The sequence below is a fragment of the Periplaneta americana genome, chromosome 13, assembly GCF_040183065.1.
Source record: "Periplaneta americana isolate PAMFEO1 chromosome 13, P.americana_PAMFEO1_priV1, whole genome shotgun sequence".
NCBI classification, from domain to species: domain Eukaryota; kingdom Metazoa; phylum Arthropoda; class Insecta; order Blattodea; family Blattidae; genus Periplaneta; species Periplaneta americana.
In genome coordinates, this window is record NC_091129.1 from 37,955,627 (window position 1) to 37,983,127 (window position 27,501).

The following is a 27,501-nucleotide window of genomic DNA, read 5'->3' on the forward strand; positions in this document are numbered from 1 at the left end:
TGTATAGCCTGCACCGCAGGCTTACCCATCACAAATTATAAATTTAGGGTACAGCGGGATTTAAACGCAATGTCTCTTGGTTATACCCTCAGTACTGAGCCCTTGTAGCGGCTTTTGTTACAAATATTATTCCTTTTTATTTGTTTTCTTTGATCAGTATTCGTTATAATAATGTAAATTGAGGCAGAATTTGAATTTATATATTAATTTTATTAATGATTGTACTTAAATACAATAATGACTTTACTTGACTTCAGCAAAGCCTTCAATTCTGTAGACATTGAATTATTAATGGGCGGCCGGGTAGCTTAGTTGGTAGAGCAGCTGGCTACGGACTGGAAGGTCCGGGGTTCGATCCCAGGTGGTGACAGGATTTTTTCTCGTTGCCAAACTTTCAGAACGGCCCCGAGGTTCACTCAGCTTCCTATAAAATTGAGTACCGGGTCTTTCCCGGGGGTAAAAGGCGGTCAGAGCGTGGTGCCGACCACACCACCTCATTCTAGTGCCGAGGTCATGGAAAGCATGGGGCTCTACCTCTATGCCCCCCAAGTGCCTCCATGGCATGTTACGGGGATACCTTTACCTTTACCTTTTTTTTGAATTATTAATATGTAAACTTAGAAGACTACACCTAGAAGAGCACGTTGTCCTGTAGTTTGCCTCGTACCTTAATGGCCGCCAAAAAAGTGTGATAGCTGGAAATCGTTCTTCCTTTTGGCAGGCCGTGAGGTCAGGGATCCCACAGGGATCAGTTTTTGGCCCTTTACTATTTACAATTTATATCAACGACATATTAGAATCTCTAAAGTACTGCCGACACCATCTCTGTGCAGAAGATCTTCAAATATACGTAAAATTCCACCCTGGCGAAATAAATGATGCAATAACTAAAATTAATGGCGATCTTGACTCAATCTGGACATGGACACGGAAATTCCGACTTAAACTAAATCCAGAAAAATCACAGTCAATCATTGTGGGCCATTCACGTTTCTTAAGCACTATTACCTTACCAAATTTGTCCCCGATTAAAATATACGGCACCGAAATTCCGTTCAGTGAATCTGTAAAGAATCTAGGTATTTATATGGATAAAAGTTTAAATTGGAACATTCAAGTTACAGAAACCTGCAAAAAAGTATTCTCATTAATCCACTCGTTTAGCCGATTGAAGAATTTTCTACCCTTTTCTGTAAAAAAAAAAAAAAAAAAAAAAAAACAATATTAGTGCAAACACTCGTGATGCCCCAATTCGATTACTGTGATATTCTGCTTACTGACCTAAGCGTTACTTCGGCGCAGAGACTACAACGTGTTCATAATATGTGCGTCCGTTTCGTCTGCAATATTCGCCGGGCTGATCACGTAACACCATCCCTCGAAATGTTATCCTGGCTCAGTCTAGAAGATTGTAGAAAAATCCACTGTCTTTCCCTTCTCTTTCACATATAGCATTTCTCCACTCCTGTCTATCTTGCGTCCCGTTTTCAAAATTTATCCACCCATCATAACCTACACACACGATCACAACACTCCTCAACATTATCCATTCCCTCCCACCGAACATCCACATATTCATCTTCTTCCCACAGAACATCCTCATATTCATCTTCTTTCACTGTGGCTGTTCCTCGGCTTTGCAATTCCCTACCGAGTAATGTCAGGGACTGTGAGACATCAAACCAATTTAAGAATAGACTAACGAAATATCTTTTCAACAATTCTTGTTAACAATAATAGCTGTTTCAGGTTTCTCAATATTTAATGTTTATATAGGCTATATCACAGAATAAAAATTTAATTTAGCCTATAACATTATTATTATTATTATTGTTACTACTGTTATTATTATTATTATTATTATTATTTTCACTATTATTATCACTATTTCTTAATAATGTTTATTATTGTCACACTAACATTACTTATCCAACTTTCATTATTTACTTTTATATTGTTTATGGTCTAGATATTAATGTAATAACTATGTAACCAATTGTATTTAATTATAATTAGAGTCTGGCTGGGCGAAAGAGAAGGCCTAGTGGCCTTAGCTGTGCTTGATTAAATAAATAAATTATTATTTTTATTATTATTACTATTATTATTATTATTATTATTATTATTATTATTATTATTATTAAATTCTAATTTGAGGAAGCGTTAATTTTTCTGTAACTAATGTATTTCATTGCATCTCAGCAGCAATATCCTCCCACGGATCCACCTTATACTACTTTCAAGAACAATGTTTGCATACACATAAAAATAAAAGTAGTGCACTACTCCTTTATTCACTCACCAACAAGAACGGACTCCGAGCTTCTCCTTGACCGTAGCACTTCACAGAACGTACTGATTTGCTTCGTTATCAAACTCAGCCTATAAAACCACTATAAAAGTGCAACTCGTCTAACCACTAGATTACCAACACTATGATCTTATTCCCTGTCCACGTGACTTATGACAGCATATTTAGTCTAAGTCTGATACCTAAGTGTTACCTCATACGCTGTTGATCGAATGAAGTTTCTTTATCACATCTCTGTAACCTAGGTTATGATCTAGATATTTTCTCCCTATAATTAAAAACTATTTTTTTAGTTATTTATTCAACTTTTTGTAATTATGGAATTAATATGTTTTTTTTCAGTTAAATATCAAATTTACACGCTACGCTTCTAAAGAACTTTGTGAATTGCTTATTCACTTACAGCAGTAGAGAAAGACTTGCCTGTACTTCTTCTGAAGATGGAGATAATGTTTCAAACGTCATGAATTATTTATTAACAGTAATGAAAAAAGTGCTTTCTCTACCTTTTCTGAAGACAGAGCCAATCTTTGAAATATGAATTCCTTATTTTATTAACAGTGTTTGAAAAAGTGCAATCTATACTCTTTATCACCCACACTATTTAATTTATATATAGACAATGTCACAAGAGAATCATAATCTTGTTTATTTCGTTTGTTACTATTATTAGGGACTTGTTCATTGTGGCACTTATGCATTACAATAAGAGCATTTCAAATGTGTAAAAATATCATTAAAAAATGGACTTGGGCCACTCTAGCTCTCAGGTACAGATATTATGTTGTTCTGCTGCTTCTTTCTAATTCAATTCAGTTCAATTTCTTAAGCCATTAAACATACAGTGATAGGATTCGTCACAATACAGAAGGGAGGAAAAAAAGCCTACAGCTTGGACTTCTGAAGAAAAAAAAGAAACTTCTACATTACGACTGACGATATGACCCTTGGAATGAGGCATGTAATTCTGTCTTCATCTTTAATAAATGAATATGAATGCCAGGGCATTATAACATTCGCAATCGAACACAAAAATCACACTGAGACAAAATCGCTATTATGTATCATAGCGATTTTTCCGGAGCTGTCACAGTTCGGAGCTGTGACGGTAAAAAACTGTCACACCCACCTCTGGTAGTAATGACTATCAGCAATTCTATGCCATTTTTTTCCAGCATTACATCACAGATTATTCCACTATTTTTACAGTTTGATTCGATATAATAATTATAGTACAGAGCTATTATTATCAAAGGTCCCAGAAAAGAGCAGCCGACCGGCCGGCCGCATTCTGCGCATTTTCCGCCGAGCGCGTAACCATTTCTCCGGCTTTTCTCTAATATATAACAGTAATAATTCGTGGCGCTACAGCCCACGAAGAGCCAAGACCGACCAGCCGGCTGCTGGGCTCACGGCCACATGCCGAAGGAGAGGTGAACGATCATCCAGCCAAATTATACCACTACTAACAATAAATGTTCACTAATTTGGACTTACCATGCTCACAGTCATTGCTGAAAATGGCTCCCATTTGCCGCCAAACACAACTGACATCTTCTGGTGAATGAATGAACAGCACTGTGAAGTTCAACATCATTTATAGCTTGAATTTCTTCTCTTTTTTTTATTTTAGTAGGTTATTTTACGACGCTTGATCGACATCTAAAGTTATTTAGAGTCTGAATGTGATGCGGGTGATAATGCTGGTCCGGGGTCCAGCACCGAAAGTTACCCAGCATTTACTCATATTGGGTTGAGGGAAAACCCCGGGAAAAACCTCAACCAGGTAACTTGCCCCGACCGGGAATCGAACCCGGGCCATCTGGTTTTTCGAGCAGACTCGCTGACCGTTACTCCACAGGTGTGGACATTTCTTCTCGTATATAGTTTTTAGTTCATCTATAGAATGAGCATTTTTCGTATAAACCTAACTTTTAATGCTCCCCATAAATAACAGTCACAGGGTGTTATATCTGGACTTCGTGGAGGCCACAAATTATTACTGATTAGTCTCGTACCGAAAATACGCCTCAATTCCCTCATCGACAAGGCAGCTGTATGACCAGTGGCGGAATCTTGTTGGAAATGAACTGACAATCGTTCCGCGTAATAACACTACGTTTTCTGCTTGATTTTCGATTCTTTACAGAACCTGTTTCTTTAAATTTTTTAGCGAGTCATCTAATTGTTTTGGCAGAAGGCACAGGTTTGTTTGGAAACTTTATTCGAAATTTCGTCCTGTTTTCGCACACGACCTTCTGCCTTTTATGTACGTATTGTACATATACACACGTGATACAATGCGAATTTGTTGCTAGGCATTACCTAAATAAACAATAATTACTAAATTTAATACACTAACGTTGTACACTTGAAGAATAGAGAGTTTCACTACAAGATTTCTGAGCACATTGAATGCCATATGGCTACTGGAAGTCGATTGGTCGGGAGAAACGGTTACGCGCGCGTCGGAAATCACGCAGGGCGTGACCGGCTGGCCGATATTTTCTGGGACCTTTGATAGTAATATCTCTGTAGAATGTCAATAATTCGGACTAAATAGGGATATCCAATCTAAAAAATAGTAAAAGTCCAAATTATAAGAATATACACGAACAGAATAATTATATTTCTACTATTCAATCTATGTCACTTTGAACTATAAATATTTTCCATAGTGCATATTGCAAAGGTAGACTTCATACTCATTTCCGGCATTCCTTATCAATTAACTATTACTTACTGTGAATGGACTGTTTCCAAGCCTTTTTACCCTGACTTTCTTATATTTCATCACAATTTATTTACCATAATGTTCACTAGGCTACATTTATTACAATATTTCTGCTTGTTTGATGTCACAGACAATACGTAAAACTGGCCTTTGCGTAACGGGGTAATTTTAAAAAAGTAGGCTAAGCAATATTTTCTAGGTCCCTGAGCCAAATAACGCCATGTATACCTTTAACGCCACCCTATTAATTTTTGTTAACGACACAAGTTTTCGGTAGTGCACTACTGTAGCCTGCATTCGCTTGCAATCTAGTGATGAAATGAGTTACTAGCTGTCCGCTGACATTTACGAGTGATATGATATTCCATCATTTTCCTGTTGTTTGTTGATAGTGAATGGCTGTTCTTATATCAAGGTAAGAGGCAATATTTTATTTTGTGTGTTGGGCAAATAATAACTATATTAAACTATATATTTTCGTGATCCTTAAACATTCTTCTATGTATAGAAAGTATTTACTATCTATAAAATTTGAAAATGTTAGAGAAACAGGCGTGTCATGTTATCAAGTACTCAGTAGCGCTTTAACGCCATGTGGCATTAAAGGTCTACAGACAAAATTTTAGGTTATGTTAGTACTAAGGCTGACAGTATAACATCAGCAGACTTTTCTGGCTAGGAGAGGTGCAAGAAAGGGCATCTGGTTGCATCTGAACTCGCAGAAAATGTCACAATAAATTTATTGTTACATGCGCTAATGCTCTTTGTACATGTATGGTTATTTTCAAAAGCCAGCGTTTGTAGCCGGAGTGGGAGACAGATATGCCTCTTGCAACAGAGACTGTCATGAGTGGCAAGGGCTCTATGATAACCGCTGTATTCGTCCATTGGCTTGATCGTTTCGCCCGATATAAGGTGGCAAGAGAGGTGATGTTGATATTTGATGAAACATCATCTCATCTGGACGCAAACATTACAAGTGCCACTGATAATTACGGAATCACACTGTATTGCCTTTCCAGTAATACAACACATGAGCTGAAACCCATGGATAAAGTGCAAGCACTAGTTGGATGTGTTTCATATGTGAAGAAGATCGCGTTGAGAACATGTCATTATGTTCATATTGTGCGAGGTATTTACAAGATAAGTGTGAAAACACCAGGAAAATCACTAAGCTTTCAACTTACAAATGTTCAGAATGTACAGTGATGATATTTGTTCAATTGCATATCGAACTCTTAATTTTTTTAATTTTACATAACTTAATTTTTTTGTTTTACTTATTGGTAAACATTCATATTAAACAAAGGTAAATGCTTTTGTGTTTAATAACTTTCTAATGTGTCACATTGTCTCTTTTTTTTAAAGTAAGGAGTCACTGGAAAACATATTTTCCTAATCCATCTGGTGTTTCAGATTCAGATAAAGAATCTTTCATTAGTATTGAGTGATTTTGTATCTTTTATTAATAGAAACCAAATTTAGTTTCTTAGTTCAATTTGTGTTGCTTAGGAAAAATTATTCATTAATAATTATAAGTGTATAGGTTACTAGAAAATAGGTGGCGTTAATTGGACAACCTGTTCCTAATAACGCCAGTTTACAAAGTTTTCCTATTTGAGTTCTAATTCTTGTTCGGTATATAATATATCCATTTTCATTGTGCTATTTTGTAAAGATAAGATTACAGTTTCTATTTCATAATTTTCGTGTTTGCACATAACTTATTTCCAGAGCAAAAGTGACTGAAGTGTTAGGGTGGCGTTATTTGGTACGTGTACCTTATTGCTACATACACATGTGGATACCTACATATTTCCCCCTCCACAAAACACAAATTTCGGTATTTTCCAAATTAAAGCTTTCTCAAATCGGAGCATTGGCTTTCACACTTAGACTTCGGTACTTTGGGGCGAGTTTACTTGAGTGTCTATCATACAGTACAAGGGTTCGGATCCTTTCTCTTGTGAAGACAGCGGCGTCTCACTCGATGTGCAGATTTTTAATATCTTAGGTGGCCCTATTCTATTGCTGCGTTCATGCTTCTCCTTCCCCTTTGTGTGCTAACTATCAGATTACGTCCATTTACGGCTTTCCCCTTCAAAATCAACTAGCCTAATGTTGTTTCAAGGGAAGACGAAAATCGGAGTGAGACAAGTGGCGAATCGCTTTGGAGCTCACATGTACGGTTAACACTTCTTTTCGACTCAAATTTATTTTGTAAGGACGCGTTTCCGAGTAAAACTTAACTGTTCCTTCTATCATTTCCCTATTCTGTGAACTACAATGAACTATATAATATGCATCTATTAGTATTTGTAGTACAAGGAAATACAAAATGACATGTTAAATTATACATCCACAAAAATCTAATAAAACATGTCTGTTCTTCATTATATATTTATTTCAACTGTCACCTTGATTACAAGAAAACTAGAATGAGAAAGTATTGTGCAGATTAAAGGCGGTAATAGAGTAATAGAATGCATTAAAATAAACAAAAAAGTCTATTATGCGTTTTGTTATTAAGTGAACTGTTAATTAGAAAATGAGGCTGAAAATCTACGTACTTTGGTAACATCACATCACTGTCGTCCTAAAAATATACACGAATTCACGTCTAAGGAGGAACATTCCGTCCCTTAGTGCAGCACAATTTTATTGTTAGTTTTCCTAACTATGGAAATAACGATACGAGTTTATTTTATTTGCAAAAAAAAAAAAAAAAAACCCTGACCACTTCATTGAAACACTACAAGGGGATGAATCATTTCTTATCAGTTTCTCTAATGAAAAGAGTAAAAATCATAATCGTATTGATAAAACTTTTTGAGTGAAATAGTGAAATGGTGTTCACCAATTCGAAATCCAAGAGAAAAGAAGTTAAACCTGGCAACAAATGAATTCCTTCTACTCTATAGGAAGCAAATTGTGAAAAAGATTGCAGGTACACGGATTCGCCTCCACTCTGGTAAGCCAGGACAGTGGTAAATCTTCTATTTTCAATGATCGGTTTACGGTACATTACACTAACAACAATGGGCATGCCAGTAGTGTTAATTACTTTCATCTGATTGAAAATTCTGTCAGTGACTTTATTACATCCGTACGACCTGGGACACATAAGCGTTCATTTTTACGGATGTTATAATGTACAGTAGTGGCAAAAAAACCGGACCGTCACTTGTAGCTGACACAAAAGAATCCTGTGCTGTGTATTGTGTCAAACTCTGGTAATTTCAATGTGGATAGTAAAGCCAGAGGTATGTACTGCTATTTAATGTAAAAATACGCAGTTATCCTTGCCAAATAGAGGTAGAAATGTAATATTGATGCCAGATGAAAATAAAACTCTGAAAGGTATTTTCGTCTGTATGTTTGAGGCACTGAAGGAAACATAATACGGCAAGAACCGAACAAATGCATTAAATTTCATTGTTACTATTATTTATACAAGATGAATTTGTTTTGTGACTAGCAAAATTTGAATCTGTGATTCTGAAATCAGCTACAAGGGTCGGTCCGGTTTTTTTGCCACTACTGTACGTCGCAACGTGCGTTACAGCTTACTCAGACACTACATGAAACGAGACACACGGCTAACGTCAGTTGAATTTAACGTGTTGCAACGTCCGTCACATTTTTGACTTGCGTATTCACGATATAATGTACGTTGTGAGCTTATACACACATTGCAGCATTTCCCTATTCGTACTGGAACAAGACACACGACCGTAGCTTGACGTCCATTGCTAGGATAGACTGATGTCGATTTTGTATTATTAGCCTATAGTGTGTGTTGAAGTGCAAGATAGATGAAGAAACATTACTAAATAATTCAGAAAAGACTAATGTTGTGGGATGCGCCCTTAGACGAATAACAAAATGCAAAAATAAGAAAAATGTAGCAAAGAAAGATGCGGAACAAATGAAATTAGATAAGTAAATACACTTTGTAGGCCTACAGTATGCTACAGTATCATATGTGTTTTTATGAATACTAGAATCCTTTATTACAAACAGGAGTTTATCAAACGAAATTTTATACATTTGGAAATAAACGCGCCACGGTGGTCTAGTGGCAAGACCGCTGAACTTATAATCCTCTGGACCCAGGATCGATCCTCGGTGTATCCCCGATTTACAACTTGTGTTGGGTAACTCCGTAATCAAGGTAGCACACAAGGATTTTCTCTATGAGCTCCGGTTGCCCTGTGGTATCTCAACAAATCTCTATCATCATCTCATCTCATCTTATATCATTGCGAGTGCAGAGTAGACAAATCTCCTATGGTGCACAATGGGCAACGACTCCGTCGGATAATTGGTCTATATAACATTTTTCTTTCTGGTAGCAACTTGCAATTGAAGATATTCTACAAAAGCTTCAATTTCCATGTTGGGACTCATGATGATATGTCAGAAAACAATGCGCTCGTGAGCCATTCCACGTCAAATCGCACAAAATTATACAATTTTGACCTTCATATTTCTGATTGCGTTTATATTATTTTTACAAACTCTATGGGTCTAATAAACCAACAAGTGTATTTTTATTTCCTCCTAAGTCCACAAGTTTTTAAAATATTACATTTCTAAATCCGTTAAAAATGTCGCACGATGCAACATTTAAAGCGTCATATTTCTGACGATATTTATGTTAAAATTTTTTTGAAAAATGCATTTAAAAGCTTAAAGTACTGTCTTTTATTAAATATTTACTAACTAATTTTAATATAATTATTACAATTATTTTTTATAATTCAATTTTTAAAGTTATATATCAATGTGAAATAGCCCTATTAAAAATCTGAAAAAATTCTTACTAGGTGCACTGAAATTTTCTTAATAATTTCAGAAAAAATCAGAATGGGATCTCCAACAGTTTAATGGAAATTTAATTACTTACGACACAATGTGTAGCGGTCGGTGCAGCAGTAGTGGACGGGAAGCGTTAAAGCGCGCTGGGAGGTTTATCGGCGCTGGATGATTGACTGAACGTTGCAACATTACACTCAGTACGGATCAAGTCAATCGAGGAAACGCTGCTAATTTACTTATTATGATATCTTCAAATATTTGTACATTATGCTTTTTAAATGTTTCTTTTCATTCACACTTTAAATTTTCTTTCGCCTACCTTCTTTCTTGAAAGAAAATTGTTTTACTAAATCTTCAGTTTTTGACAACGGAATGAAAGAATGTAATTTTAATGTACCAGTTATTCGTTTTAGATTATGGTATCTGGCATGCAAATTTTCAGTGTGGTTTTTGTGCTTATTCAATGGACAAAATATAAATGACACGTTAGAAATGTTTTTTTGTGACCAATCAAACAGTTCTTTTTGGTGTTGTTATAGGATCTTGTACAGGCTGGCTTTCGTGGCAAGTCTTTTAACAGTTTCTCCAATGCCATAACATGGACCTTTACCATGCGACGTTGCAAAGAAGTGTCATTCAACACTAATTCCATAATCGTCCTCATGTAAGCAATTATTTTAATTTTTTTTTATTATGAACTTGTTCCATTGGAAAAGTAGATGGTATTTTTCATATCCTTGAATTCTTGCTTCAAGAAATTGATTGCTTCGGATTGAAAAAAGTGAAAGGGATCGGTGTCATGTTTCATGGTTTCTGAGATGACAATACTTTTGTGACGAATTTCTATATCTTCTTTGAACTATACCACGAAAGGATGCATTGTGGCTTGGCATATGTTCCAATGCACACCTTGTATTGAATCTTGTATTACAAATGAATAATTTTCAGAAAAGTCTGCAATAACTATGTAATTTTCAGGTTGTACATTTCTTTGCATTCCGTCAAAAATAAAATATGGCTGACTTTTAAAGGGATGACGATGCATCTTCTACATGAAAAACTTTACATGCTAGGGAGCCTTTTACTTTTTGAAACGTTTCACGGGGGTATCGTTTTTGTTGTACCGTAAAGCGGGGTGACTTTGAACGCCGAGGTGACTTTGAACAGTAATTTAGCGCCCTTCTAAATTAAATGCTGTACCCTATTGCAAAAAAACTGAACTAATTTAATGACAACTTAAACAGTTTTTTCGCAATTGGCTACAGCATTTAATTTAGAAAGGAGCTAAATTACTGTTCAAAGTCACCTCAGCGTTCAAAGTCACCCCACTTTACGGTAGCTGTCATTTCTTGATAGGGGATTCTGTTGACATCAAACTCTTGTTTAATTCCTCAATATTAGTGATGTCTAGCACTGTATACATAGAACTGCTAGAAGAAGAACTGGGTTAATCACTTTCTCTGTCCGCACTTTCATTTGATTCATGTTTATTAATTTCACAAGAACTACCGACTTCACATATAATTTTATCTGACCTATCCGGAAATTGATTGATTTTTACGGAATGAATCACATATTTGCACATTCAAAGACTCCTTTACATTGAGCTTCATCAATTAGTCGCGACTTACGCGTCTTAGTGTACTTTTCTTTTTAAAAGCGTGATAAAGATACGTATTCCTCGGTGCAACTATTGCGATGATCGTTCAACGATTATTGTTGAAGGATGAAACGTTGAACGATAATCGTTGGTTACCATTTTGCTCGGAGCGTCTACGATTGTTGATTTTTCACTAGTCGCGTGTTTTCATTCGCAATCGCATCGTTCTAAAGTAGCCGTGGCGAAAATGTGATCGTGCGCCGAGCCACTATGTAACCTGCAACGTGCGTAGTACCTATGGAAGGAGGCGGACACCCGAAGGGGAAGTGAAGCAACAGTCTTGAGTTATTAACGGATTTTCATTTTCCTTACGTCAAGCACTTAAATATAATTTTATACAGTACAAGGCTACAATAGTAATATGCGATACAAGAGCGGTATGTTGAAGTTTTCATGTTCGAGGAAAAGTTTGAAAAAGCGAAACGTAATTGAGTTTTTTTAATTTCCGAGAATTGAAAGAAAACATACCGCTCGTGTATCGTACATTATTTTGTGCGAAGATCGTTTATTACATACTTGAAAGAGGAATTTCTAATTAGTTGCAATGAAATCTCCATCTTGGTTTCTGTTCAATGACGGAAAATTTGCAAAACAAAAGTATCTATCTTCAACATTGCTGCTTTAAAATGTTTTCTTGTTTACTATACTCCAGCAGGCCGTGATATACGTCTGTCTTTTTTCCCCCCAGTCTATAAATGCGAACTTAAAACAAACGGTAAGGTTATGTAATGATTTATTTTTCATTTTAATATTTTAACAATATTATTTATATAACATATTGCAGTAATAACATCGGCAAGTTGATTTGTTAATTTTTTCACGGCTTCCTTAATGTTACTTGCATCACGAATGCAGTAACTTTAGTGGAGTTGTAGAGTTTACTTAATTTTTGCAAATATTTAAAAACAATAATTAACAGTGTAATTTAGGTGAAATTGCAGTGGTAAGTTTCCAATTTATAATTATTACTATATTGAACGTCTCTAAAAATAATATGTTAAAAGCCTAAAGCAGTAAAATCAATGTCACTTAAGCGGTAAGAAGAGGGAAATTGTTATGTGTGTTAGGTTGGGAATACTGAATGTGGAATTTTAGACTTTCCGCGGATTGGTTTTATGCGGAAACCAAGCAAATACGCACGATCTCGCACAAACTAATGTTAGTACGTGTAACGAAGAAAGAAACAAATAAGAAAACATAGGAAACATTATCACAACCTAAAATTAAATGTCTTCAGAATATGTCTCTGCGACAGAGCTTCAAAATCAGGAATTATATCACTTACTGCCAGTCGTAGTTGATCACGAAGGTATTTGCACAGTCTACTATATACAGTCGCGAAGCTCAATATGTACTAAAAATGCAAACATGGGTAGTTGCCCGCCTCTAGGTTCGCTACTATCGCCTCATCATCGCAGATCTCTCTCCTAGTAGACGACAAAATATGTTACACTTTTGTTGTGTTCTTTTGGAAAAATTAACACCTTCCTTCCATTATTGAAATATTAAATGCATAAAGTTAATTTATTATTTTAATGAAGTATATTAAATTCCACCATAAACTCGAAGATACCTGCAAGAAATAGGTTAATATTATTTTTGCTTGTGCAAAACGAACTGAAATTTACTATACTCGCTTCACTCATTCAAGATTATTATAGCGATAATTAACTATGAAACCAATAAATATTAATTTGCATTTCCCTTTACAACAATAATAATGGAAATATGAATTAATGGAGTAACTTACATGTACCGGTACTTGTAGTGGTAGGCTTACGTAGTTAACAAAGTGGGATGAAGTTAAGCAATAATAATCACACCAGAATTGGAAATAAAACGTGATCAATAAATTTTATTGTAACAGACTTTTTCCACGTCTCTAGTAAAGTAACAAATAAAAATAACAAAATTAACAGCTATAATTAAAAACATATCCTTTGAAAAAAAAAAAAGTAGGCCTAAGCAATAATAATCCCACCAGAATTGAAAATAAAACGTGATCAATAAATTTTATTAAAACAAACTTAATTTTTCTACGTCTCTAGTAAAATATTATTATTCCAATTAATATATTTTCATTATAACCAATAACGAACATTTCACAAGCATCAATGTGAAATACGCAACGAGCTAGCACTCGATGGAAATACGACACAGTCCAAAGTCGACCGCGGACAGTCTATTGTTTCTAGTTGCTAACCGCTTGGAGCACTTTATCACGAGATTTGCAAAAAATCGCCTCAAGCTTCGCGACTGTATATAGTAGACTGTGGTATTTGTCTGTCAGTCGTGATCTAAATTTGGTTTTTACTACTGACGATTATATTCAAACCTTTCCTGAACGACTATTCAAGACGTACGATCGTCGTTAACGACTCTACCGGCAGTCGCTCGAAGGAAAACAGCTCCATAGGAAATACAAAGAAATAGTGCTCAACGAATATCGTTGCACGATCATCGTTGAACGATAATCGCAATAGTTGCACCGAGGAAAACGTACCTTTAGGAAGGTAAATAGATTTAAACACTTGTTATATATTACGCCATCTTTACCATCACTCATGTTGTATAGAAGTCATGTCACTCCGTGAAATTCAAACCAAAATCTGATTATTTTTCTCTTCTATATATTGTCTCCTGCCGTCTGTTTACTGCCATAATGTTTACTGCCTTACACAGCCTTGCTATAATCAAACACTTGGCTATATTACAGTATAAACATACAGAACTGTGAAGGGCGTCCCCTCTTAGCTGAGCTGACAATAATAAAATAACTTTAGGTAAGATACTTACTGTTACTTAAGGTATTAATCATTTGATGATTAGTATGGTGACATCAGATGCAACTGGGGATTTCGTGAAACTTTCCCCGGGCAGCCTTCTAGCCTATGGCTGCAAGCAGTTCATTAGCTGGGAATCGCGAGCGCGTGCATGCCTCCGGGAAATAAATTGTTACAAATGTATGGGTGCCGATCCTTATTTATAAATGCAGTAGTTTGCAGATAGCTAATGCATCAGTGAACAAGTCTATATATATATATATATATATATATATATATATATTTTTTCAGATTTTTAACTTGGCTATTTAATATAGTAATTTTGCTTTGAAAAAGAAATTATTAAAAAAATAGGCCAAATTTTAAATTTATTTGTGATAGCCTAAAGCAATAAAAACTGTTGTATTTAGTCTTTCAAATGCGCCAAACCGCAAATCTCAATTATATGTAGACACAAAGTTCCAAGTGAGTTTATGTAACAGTGCGCGCATAATTTGCGTAACTTCAAATAGTCATAACTACACAAATAATTAATAATTGTGAAAATGAAAGAATACGGGTCTCCTTATTTGATGTCTGGAATTCATGAGAAAAAATCGACCATTTCCGAGAAGATCGTGTTTTATTGCTGTGCGGTTTGACGTGGAATGACTCTCGTGTGAAATGGTATTCAACGTGCGCTAATTCTAGCGTTCGTTGAAATGTTCGTCACCTTAACGCTCATGTGTCGCCGGCCTAAAATCCAGCGTTTATCCTGATCACATGCATGTTTTCCAAAACATACGTTAACAACCATCTTGTAATTTTCCTTAATAAAGCCTGGTTCAGACGGTGCGTGTTTCTGTGATGGATTCCAAGGTGGCTAGCAGGCTGGGTGCCGTGGTGGCTGCGGTGCTGGGTTCCGTGGTGGCTGCGGTGATGGGTTTCGTTCACACGGAGCGAGCTGCCTTGCATGCTGGATCCAAAGAGTTTGAAGTATTACAAACTCTTTGGCTGGATCCCAGTTTGGAAGTTGGAGATTCTGGCGCGGTACGATTTGTAAACATCAAATATGGAAGCTGTATGTGAAGCTGTACGAAGAAGACGTTTAGTAGCCTTTGCTGTTTTGCTAGCTTTGAATGCTGAGGAGATGGATCAAATTAAAAAGAGTAGAATGTGGAGCCGAAAATGGTTACTGCGTAGAAATACGGGCCAAGATGTCTTAACAATGCTGTTTGTATAGCATATAAACATGTTTCTTCTCTGTACGCCTCAATTAAAGTTCTGACTTGATCTTCGGTCCAACCGTAGGAATTCATAATCAAAATTTTCTACTTGCTCTCTTAAGGGGAGAGAATGGTATTTTTCAAAACTTTTTTCCTATTTGGTGTAAATTATGATTTTTTTGTATGTAAAGAGCTCATACCTACTTTTTTCCTATTTGGTGTAAGTTATTAATTTTTTGTATGTAGACAGCTCTGAGCTGTGGCAACTCAGCCAAATAAAAATTAAAAAAAAAATTATTTGGGGGCCCAAATTTGAAAAAAAAAAAAATATTTACCCAATGCAGGATTGTACTAAAACCGATATATCTAAACCGTTTTTAAAGATAGATTCAAACAGATTTTGCAATGTATTTGCAAATGTATATTCTACAAACTGTCTGTAACAGAATTTAGATATTACTCCCTACGTTGGTAAAATAAACAATTAAAATTTAATAACAATTTTCTGATTTCGTTTCTTGCAAACAAACGCACGTATTTTTAAAATGAAATCAATTAACAAAATTCTGTTACAGAGAAAAGTTTCCTAATAGTCTAAAGAATGTGTGTTCTAAATATCATGCATGTATCTTTAATAGTTCAGAAATTAGGCTATATTCATTTTGTCTGGCAATGTAGCAAAAAAAAAAATGAAGTTACTGGAAACCAATAAAAGCGGGCGTGTGATTTAAAAATCCATAGCGCAGGAAGTTTAAAAATGACGTCTCAACATCCGATAAGGGCACAAATAGCCACAAAATGTTATGCAATGTATTCCACACATATCAAAGGATATTTTAAAGAAAAAAAAACAATTTTTTGAAAATTTAATTTGCCGGAAACAACAATAAAAGTGGGCGAATGATTTAAAAATCCATTATGCAGGAAGTTTAAAAAATGACGATCCACACATATCACAGAGTATTTTAAAGAATTTTTTTTTTTTTTTAATTTAGTAATTTTTCATCAAAAATACCATCATCTTCCCTTAAAATAGTAGCTTCTGCAACCTTCCCGAGGTTGATCCACACTGTTTTTTTCTCGTTCCCAAGGTCCCAGAACAGTCTAGATAAAACATGAAGCGATGAGAGTGGAGGACAGCCAATATTTTTGTAACAAAAGTGAAACAAACACGGCAGACCTTCTTCTGCAGAGCGAACATCGACGAATTGTGAACTGCGTCAAACTCGACTAAATTGAATCGAACATAGTGCCTATAATACTTAAATCATCCTTATAGTCACACAAATTTGAAGAATATTTTTTATCTTCAGTTTCATCAGTTATTGCACCTATAATTCTATCAACTATAAACTTCTGTTCTTCAATGAGATTAATATACATATTATGAACACAAAGAACAGCCTCTCCTCTGTCATTGCATGCATTGCAAGTATGTTTCTCATATTTCGAAATATTCGGGCTGGTCTTGCTGTAAGACATTATGCACCACACTATTAATCCGTCAGAAGTTTAAATAATTGTCTGTTCGACCGTTATATGAATTTGCAGCACATCTGTTCTCAAAACGTTGTCGATCTCTCACATTTCGATATGGATTATACACCACACTTTTTAAAAAATGCCAAAAAACAGATAGAATAGACTTCGTAGGAGTACAAGAGGTTAGGTTAGATGGGAATGGCATATCACAAATAGGAGATTACTTGTTTTATTATGGGGAAGGAAACAATAATCACCAATTAGGAACAGGATTCTTTGTTCATGAAAGAATAAAATCAGCAGTAAAAAAGGTCGAATTTATCAGTGACAGGTTATCATATTTAGTACTTAAGGGTAGATGGTGCGACATCATAGTTATAAATGCTCACGCCCCTACAGAAGAGAAAGACGACCATATAAAGAATAACTTCTATGAGGAATTGGAACATACTTTTGATCAGTTCCCTAGATATCACATGAAAATTTTATTGGGGGATTTCAATGCTAAAGTAGGACAGGAGGATATTTTTAGACCAACTATTGGAAAAGAGAGCCTACACGCAATTAGTAGTGACAATGGAGTTAGATTAGTCAACTTTGCCACATCGAAAAATTTAATTGTCAAAAGTACAACATTCCCCCATAAGGATATACATAAATATACTTGGACTTCTCCAGATGGATTGACACACAACCAAATAGATCACATCTTGATAGATAAACGGAGACATACTAGTATAGTAGATATTCGAACTTTCAGGGGTGCAGACTGTAATTCTGACCATTATTTGGTGATTGGAGAATTAAGAGAAAGATTATCAGTAGCCAAGCGAGTAGAGCAACAAGTTAATATTACTAAATTCAATATTTTGAAATTAAAGGACGAGGAAGCTAAGCAAAATTATCAGGTCGAAATTTCGAATAGGTTTGCCACTTTAGAAAGTTCCGACGAAGTTGAGAAAGAATTAGATGTTAATAGCGTGTGGGAAAATATCAGAGATAGTATCAAAATTGCAGCTGAACAGAGCATAGGTTATTATGAAACTAAGAAAAAGAAACCGTGGTTTGATGAAGATTGCTGCATGGTAGTAGAAAGAAGGAAACAGGCAAAATTGAAATTCTTACAGGATCCAGTTGAGGAGAAGAGAGATAATTATTTCAATGAAAGACGGGAAGCAAGTCGTACACTTAGGAATAAAAAGAGAGGTTACTTGAAGGAAAAACTGAATGAGGTAGAAACAAATAGTAAGAATAAAAACATTCGAGATTTATATAAGGGTATAAAGGAATTTAAGAACGGATATCAGCCAAGGGTAAACGTGATCAAGGATGAGAATGGTGACTTGCTTGCAGACTATCCATCAATCCTAAACAGATGGAAAAACTATTTTGCGCAACTACTAAATGTACATAGGCCAAATAGAAATGATCGGGACGAAATTGAAATACAAACTGCTGAGCCATTTATACCCGAACCCACGCTTTCAGAAGTCGAAATTGCGATAGAAAATCTGAAAAAGTACAAGTCTCCAGGTATCGATCAAATTCCAGCAGAATTAATACAAGAGGGTGGGAGTGCATTATATAGCGAAATTTATAAACTTGTACTTGCTATTTGGGAAAAGGAAATTGTACCAGAACAATGGAAGGAGTCCATAATTGTACCTATTTTTAAAAAGGGGGACAAAACCAACTGTGGTAACTTTCGAGGAATATCACTTTTGTTGACGTCGTACAAAATTTTGTCCAATATTCTTTTGAGAAGATTAACTCCGTACGTAGATGAAATTATTGGGGATCATCAGTGCGGTTTTCGGCGTAATAGATCGACTACTGATCAAATTTTTTGTATTCGACAGATAATGGAGAAAAAATGGGAGTATAAGGGTACAGTACATCAGTTATTCATAGATTTCAAAAAGGCTTATGACTCGGTTAAGAGGGAAGTATTATATGATATTCTTATTGAATTTGGTATTCCCAAGAAACTAGTTCGATTAATTAAAATGTGTCTCAGTGAAACATACAGCAGAGTCCGTATAGGTCAGTTTCTATCTGATGCTTTTCCAATTCACTGCGGGCTAAAGCAGGGAGATGCACTATCACCTTTACTTTTTAACTTCGCTCTAGAATATGCCATTAGGAAAGTTCAGGATAACAGGCAGGGTTTGGAATTGAACGGGTTACATCAGCTTCTTGTCTATGCGGATGACGTGGATATGTTAGGAGAAAATACACAAACGATTAGGGAAAACACGGAAATTTTACTTGAAGCAAGTAGAGCGATCGGTTTGGAAGTAAATCCCGAAAAGACAAAGTATATGATTATGTCTCGTGACCAGAATATTGTACGAAATGGAAATATAAAAATTGGAGATTTATCCTTCGAAGAGGTGGAAAAATTCAAATATCTTGGAGCAACAGTAACAAATATAAATGACACTCGGGAGGAAATTAAACGCAGAATAAATATGGGAAATGCGTGTTATTATTCGGTTGAGAAGCTCTTATCATCCAGTCTGCTGTCCAAAAATCTGAAAGTTAGAATTTATAAAACAGTTATATTACCGGTTCTTCTGTATGGTTGTGAAACTTGGACTCTCACTCTGAGAGAGGAACATAGGTTCAGGGTGTTTGAGAATAAGGTGCTAAGGAAAATATTTGGGGCTAAGCGGGATGAAGTTACAGGAGAATGGAGAAAGTTACACAACACAGAACTGCACGCATTGTATTCTTCACCTGACATAATTAGGAACATAAAATCGAGACGTTTGAGATGGGCAGGGCATGTAGCACGTATGGGCGAATCCAGAAATGCATATAGAGTGTTAGTTGGGAGACCGGAGGGAAAAAGACCTTTAGGGAGGCCGAGACGTAGATGGTAGGATAATATTAAAATGGATTTGAGGGAGGTGGGGTATGATGATAGAGACTGGATTAATCTTGCACAGGATAGGGACCGCTGGCGGGCTTATGTGAGGGCGGCAATGAACCTTCGGGTTCCTTAAAAGCCATTTGTAAGTAAGTAAGTAAGTATGACTTTCTTTATCCCTCTGCTTTATATAAATTTAATTGAGGTATAAAAGTACCCTCCAATAAAAAAAGCTTCAAATAAAAGCTGTAGTTATTTAGATGAAAGTACCTCCAAATGCGAATTTTGATAGATGGTTAGACGGGGAAACGGAGTGCAGGAAGACAGAGACTAGATGGGCGACAGAGAACGGGGAGGCAGTGGACGAGGCGTGCAAGAAGCAGATCAACGTGGAGAATATTGTCGAAGGAAACTTCAATCAATGAAAAGTGAAATGTGTTCTGAAGTGCCAGCACCAACGAGAATGAATATGTGCATAGCGAAAAGATGCAAAGTAAGCGACAGAATCAGTGAATAGTGACCGTGAACCAGTGAAAGTGCTTCATACCCAACACGAGACGATGAACAAGAGAACAAGGTCGAACACGCTCTAGGTTAGCTCACCTAAAGAGTGAATGAGAGCTACCCTGCCTACATGCAAGAGGCCTTAGCCCTCAAGGGATATAAAGATAAAGATAAAGATAGCCTATTGTGTCCCATGAAGGGCAAAGGCCTCCTTAAATAAGGGAAAGCTCTATTTGTCTAACGTGATGAGCTAGTTCACGTTAGACGTGATATTTAAGTCTAAGAAATTGAATTCCTTTAACAATGGTTCTCTTACTGCCTTTCACAACTTCCTATCGATGCACAAAAGTCTCTCGAGTAGTTTCCACTCTCTTCTGTCACTTGCCTCTCTGGACCATTGTTGACCTTCCTGTTCTCTGAATAAGTCTGCCCATCTGCGTCGTGGTCTGCCCTAGGCTAAATTCTAAATTGTAACTCTCACATTGCAATCTTGGTTGTGAGCAATAGTTGAACATCGTGGTAAATACGTGCAAAGCATACTCGCATTATTTGAACCACAGCCTTTTATATAGGCCTACACAGCCCCTCCCCCTTATTACTGACACTATTCAGGACCTCTAATCCTCTATGAAGCCATCTATAGCCTACAAGGTAACTTGCTATGACTTCAAAAACCTAATACCATTCAACACAGCAATAATATTAATAAATCAAATTAATGTACTATAAAGTTTATTACTAAATAAGTTTAGGTAAAGTAAATTTAACAATATAAAAACTTCACGCATCAGTACTTAAACCCCAGCTCTCTGCGTATAAGTCCGCTATCAAACAACAATGTAATTTAGCCACAATAACTACAATAATAAATTCCTGCGTCACATAAAATGGCGTTGAACGAACGAAACCAAAGCCTTCTTAATATAACATACATTTTGATTAACGAAGAAAACTAAAGCCTTACGAACAAGACATAAGCCTTCTTTATACGCATTCGAACGACCTTGACAGCTCTTATCGCGCTGCATGACATCAATTATTACTATTTACTTCGCTTTCCTCGCGAACCTTTGTTTACCAATTCTTAGCTGTGGACAGATTATAATTATTATATTCTTTAATTTTATCAATAGTGGAATTGTTGCTTATCGAATCAGTGTGTACGAGTTAAAGAAGACTATAGATTGACAAATCGAACTGAAACCCTGACCGAGTTACTACGTGGTCGCTGGCTGTCTTGGGGAGGAGCAAGTGAGAAAGCACGGGGGGAAGGGAGAGAACACAATGCACTATATACTTGCAGGTCCACTTTCAGTTTGTCAAACCTGCTAACAAAAGCATTAAAAGGTTGACTAGTTGCCTGCAATGCTAGCATAATGGAACCTTCCTAGCCGACAGTCGACGCAAAAATGAAGAATCCGTTATTGTGGTAATACTGGAGAGTGGTTCTTCTATTGGTCGCGTTGCCCACACACACACTCTCAGATATTAACGTGGTGACTGGTGACTGAATGACGAGGAGCCAGGGAGAGAGAAGAAAGAAAGAGAGAGATTCCGGAAGTTGGCGTGTTTTACGGGGTTTCATTGAAATTGTCAAACTATATATTATGTGAAATGGGAAGGGAAGGAATGTTGTTTAGAAGGGAAGAATATACTGTGCTCTTTATGTTATGTTCAAAATGCATATTACACACTAATAAATTTAATATAGAACATTATTCTTATGTGATGAAGAACATCCTAAATTAAAACACACGATAAATTAAAATGTTTGTATTGAGTCTACTACTTTCGAAAGAAATTTATCAACGTGAAATTTGTGCAGAATACTATATATGATTATTTTTAATGATGAAAGATGAGTGGAACGGAGAAAAATTCTCTCCTGCACCGGGATTTGAACCCGGGCTTTCAGCTCTACGTGCTGATGCTCTATCCACTAAGCCATGATTATTTTTGTTCTCTGAATGTGCAAATCTATTAAATGGCCTTAAGAAACGCAATAATAAATAATATTCAAGGGAACAAAAATGTAAACATGATCGAATGTAATTAGCAATTGTTCAATTTTTTCTGAACTTGCCCGTAATCTAAAACAGTTCAGTGCCGGAGAAACAATAAAAATTGAATGATTAAAACGCTGTAAATTAATCTGTCCAGTGAAATAAAAAACTTCGAGAGTATTACATCATTCCGCCAATTCGCCTTAGCTGTTACAATATGGTGACGCTGATCACAGTTTATATTTCTCATAATACCCATGGCTGTTATGTATGTTCACTATAACTGCCTGTACTTCTCCGTGAACTCTTTTCAAAGTGTCTCTTTTCTTGCCATTTATACCATCCTTGCTTCTTCAGACGAAGTTTATACTCACGTTGTCTTTCTGCCGCGGATTTCCCCATATGTTGCTCCACTTAACACAGTTCATGTGTAAGTTTACCAAGGTCTCACAAGCAACTGTGTACGCGGTGAGAAACAACAGCATAACCGAGAGCGCGACATGGCAGTCAGTTACGATGCTGCAGGGGAAAATTAAATAATTTTAGAAAAAAGTTTTCTAATACTTTTTTTATTAGCGATGTATTGATAACGTAGAATCTCAAAGGAAATTTTAATCTGCCAGTTATTGTGTTGTGTGGAAGAGTTTCTGTATGTTTATTGTAACTGACTGATCGTAAATTACAGTACAAATAATTATAATGTTTTTAAGTTACATAGAATCTTAGGATACTCCAACTATTTTGATATTTAGTTCAAAGGAAAGACTAAAATATGGTATATAGAAAAAAGGGATTGAAATAAAACAAATTTACGTCTCAAAATTGTGATAATAAACATACAATTCCTTACGTCAGTTTTTAAGTGTTTGCAATATGACAAGATCTGCAGCAACTTACACACTAAAAAAAAGAGTATTTGAAACATTAGTTAATGAAATAAGTAAACTTAAACTATAAAGAAACATGTTTCTTCAACAAAAATATTCCTACGTTCATTAAAAAAAATTCACATCGATATGACATTTTCATGGGATCTCTCTATATTGTGGCTGCATGTTGGAAGACCTGGCCGCGTCGGGAGTCGAGCACGCGTCCGGCAGAAAGGAGAGCGCACGGAAAGACAGGCGGCGGAGAGAGGAACGCGATCTTCGGCGGGCGCTCGGAAAACGTCTAGAAACATGTTGTTCCCGAAGACCGATTGTTGTGGAAGCGACGCGAAGTAGTACATTCGAGAAAGTGTGACTTAATAAAAAAAAAAGCGAGCAACATTCGAGTCTGGCCAGTCAGTGTGTGAATCAACATTCTACAGCGAGCGAGCAAGGAAGCCAGCCTTCGAGACTGGAGTTCGACTTGAGGAGGACCGCAACTGTGGTAGCGTCCAGTCGAGTGCGGCGTATCCGGAAGTCTTCGTTTCGAAGTACAGTGAATTTAATGAGTACTGTGGCAGCGTCCAGGCGAGGGCAACGAGTCCGATAGTCTTGGGTTCGAAGTACAGAGAACTTAAGTGAGTACTGTGGCAGCGTCCAGGCGAGGGCAACGTGTCCGGAAGTCTTCGGTTCGAAGTGCAGTGAACTGACTCTGGACGTCTTGGGTTCGAAGTGCAGTGGACTGTAATCTGGAAGTCTTGGGTTCGACGTACTGTGAACTTGAGTGAGTGAGCTAGAGGAACTAGCCAAGGCGAACGAACTGTGAACTGAGAACTGACTGTTTTGTTTTGTAAATAGTGCTTTGTGAACATTAGTTGAAATTAGGAGTACTTGAACAGTCATTGTTGTTCTGTGGAGTGCAATAACGATACTGTGTTGCAGTGTTAAGTGAAATACCCATTGTTGACGGGTGTGATTAAAGATAGAAGTAAAAACCACATTGTTTGAATTAAATGTCACAATTCATATATATATATATATATATATATATATATATATATATATATATATATACACTGGTGGCCATAATTCTGGAAACTTTTTGTTTTTGTACTGAATTATTATAACACGTGTATTTATTCACAGATTTATACGGTTTAAAATATTCCTCGTGACTGATTCATCAATTATGGAGTTATAATAAAGGTATTATATTAAATTATTAATATTTTAACAATAAATAGTCATTATGTGGGGAATTATGTTTTTGTCATTGAAGATCTGAATATTAATTTCTGATTTCATTATAATTTTCCATTATTTACTGTAACAAAAATTGGTCCATTTTTTATTTTAAGATTATTTTTGATCATTAGGAGCATTGTTGAGCACTGTTTCATAAACTATGGACATTATTAGTGTTTTTCTATCATTAGTCTGACAAGATTTCGTTCGGTTAATACCTGATTGCTTTACCACAAACTTTATTGATAATAATTTTATCACAATGGTTCCACGAAAGGATTGGACACCTTCTAAACGAAGTAGGGAAGTCACACTTCGAGAAGAATGCTACACATTCAAGGAAATTGCAAGGAAGCTTGGTAATGGTGCTACAGTGTGTGGCGTCCAGAAGGTATGACAGAGGTTGAAATCCACAAAATCTTGTAAAACAGCACCTAGAACTGGTAGAAAACCTAAAGTAAGCCCAAAGTATGTGAGACAGATTTCTCGATTAGCATTGAAAGATCGAAGGGAATCTTCTAAAGAGATACAGGAAGTTCTACACAACAGTGAACGTAAGATTTCTGCGAGAACTCTTCGAAGGAAGTTATCTGACAATGAATTGAAAGCAAGAGCACTCAGATAAAAGCCACTTCTCAACAAAAGACAACGAGAAAATCGTGTAAATTGGTGCAAAAATCATCAATCATGGACCAGTGATGAATATGCGAAAGTGATATGGAGCGATGAAACAAGGATTTCTATATTGGGAAGTGACGGAATCAAATACGTTCGTCGACGAAATGGAGAAGCCTTGAATCCCGAGTGCCTCATCGCAACCATGAAACATCCTGTTGCTGTCATGATCTGGGGATGCATGTCCAGCAATAGAGTAGGAAGACTTCAGATTTTTCAAGGGAACTTGAACGCGGAAAAATACAAAAAAAGATAATATGAAAGTGAAATTGAGACTATCCATTGCCGACTTACACCCAAATTGTGATGACTTTGTATTTCAACAGGATGGTGCTCCATACCATATTGCCAAGAGTGTTATGAATTGGTTTCAACAGAAAAACATCAAGGTGTTAAAGTGGCCTGGGAATAGTCCTGACCTTAATCCAATTGAAAACTTGTGGTCAAGGTTAAAATGTTTGGTGTCTAAAAAAAATTGCAGCATCAAAACTGAATTCATTGATGCCATTATCCACAGCTGGTTTCGGATCATCAGCAAGGAAGAACTACAACGTCTAGTGGACTCTGTGCCCCCCATAATTTATGCTGTCATTAAAAATAAATGTTATCTCACAAAGTACGAACTGTTTACAGAGTGAATGAAAAAAATAACACGAAATTATTTCTAAGTGTTAATGTATAAATATATGTTTTCTCACACATATTATGATATAAAGTCATGTATTTTCTATAAAAAATAGAATAGACAATGTTTGTTTGACGAGTTCAGTCACGAATAACATTTTAAATTGTATTCATGTGTGAATAAAAACAGATGTTATGACAATTCAGTACAAACGCAAAAAGTTTCCAGAATTATGGCCACCAGTGTATATATATTGCTTCAGCAAGGTACTATATTGTTGTTAATACAAGGACATCGTTTATTTTTACTTCAATTTTTATTGTACCTGTGTTTTTTAATGTACTTCACTCCCACCCATCTAGAAGTAAACTTTCAACCGTTCTCAACACAGAAGCAAGCGTATACAGTCAAAGCCACCTTACGGTCATACGGTCATAGTAAACACAAACAGTACGGAGTTAGTGAGTATAGTACGTTCCAGAAATATGTTCGCGTTTTCCAGTGACGAAAGAGCTTTCAATATTGAATCATATTCTCGCACAGGTACTGTCGTCCGTTTGACTATGTCGCATCCCGGTTTACCCCACCCGCTTCTCCTCGTCCCTCTGTAAAGTTTAGTAGCTGGGCTGCCTTAGCTCGTTTCTGAAAACATTAATTTCTGTTAGAAATTGGACGTCTACGTATTATTATACAACTATTTAAAATAACTTAAATAAAAGGACCTCGTTAATTCACTGCCACGTGATTTCCCTCCTTTCTACGACCCTGCGACAAAACCACTTGGACGGACAGTAGATAGCATGTCTGAGTAATTTTATCTTTTCTGATCGGGCAGGAGTGAAGATTGAATTTAAAGTACGAAAGGTACTCTTTTATATAGTAGTTACAGAATTATTTCAACATGAGTTACTAGTACGAAGGACGAAACTGGTAATTAGAATTAGGTCCAATAGTCCATAGTGCGATAATATGCAAAAAGGAATTGAAGTCTGTATCGAAATGAACGGCCACCATTTTCAAAATTGTGTTTAAATATCCATATCATGATTATTTTTCAATTTAATTGCATTCTCTATATTATACGCTAATGTGCTGTAGACAGTATAACGTACACTACATAATGAATACATCCGAATTGATAGCTCAGTTCATGAGTGAAAACACTTATTATTATTACAATACTGTATTTTGATTAAAGAAAAACCCAATGAAAATTATCAAACTCAAAATCGCGATATTTCCTAGTTTACGTAAATGGATGAACTACTTTTTTTCCCTCCTATACCTAATAAAGTGATTTGTTTGTATTTTACGCCAGTATCATTGAACTCCAGTCGTGGAAGGGAGTAGCAGCGTTTCTGATTCTCAAACGTTTATTCAAAAGTATAGCCAGGTTAATATTAGAAATGTTAGTAAAAATAAAATGATGACTCTGTAGAAATAGGTCAATTAATACGTAATTCAAAATGCATTATTCTCCAAAATCAAGATTCATTCATTTCTCTCCTTTAACTGGGAATGTTTTGAATAGTTCGTTACTTTATAACATTTAATCAGATAATGTGTTAAGTTGACTGTTAAAAATAAACAAAATCAGTAGAAAGACGGAAATCTGTCTACTGAAATGTGAATTTAAACTAGGAGTCAATTAAAGACAGGTGTTACGACTTACAAATTACGAGTTTCCCAATAAAAAAATAATGGATTTATTA

General features: G+C 36.0%; 1 protein-coding gene across 4 annotated transcripts in view; it reads right to left on the reverse strand.

The window, feature by feature from the left end:
- Positions 1 to 27,501, reverse strand: part of LOC138711806 (alpha-tocopherol transfer protein-like) — a 126,394-nt gene that overhangs the window by 69,769 nt on the left and 29,124 nt on the right. For 2 of the 4 annotated variants that reach the window (XM_069843054.1, XM_069843051.1), the window contains exon 1: positions 2,303 to 2,400. The exons of 1 other annotated variant lie outside the window; for it this stretch is intronic. The gene's annotated coding sequence lies outside the window, so the exon portion shown is untranslated. Of the gene's footprint in view, positions 1 to 1,281; positions 1,381 to 2,302; positions 2,401 to 27,501 lie in introns of those variants that run through there. One more of the 4 variants, XM_069843052.1, reaches the window with a different exon arrangement.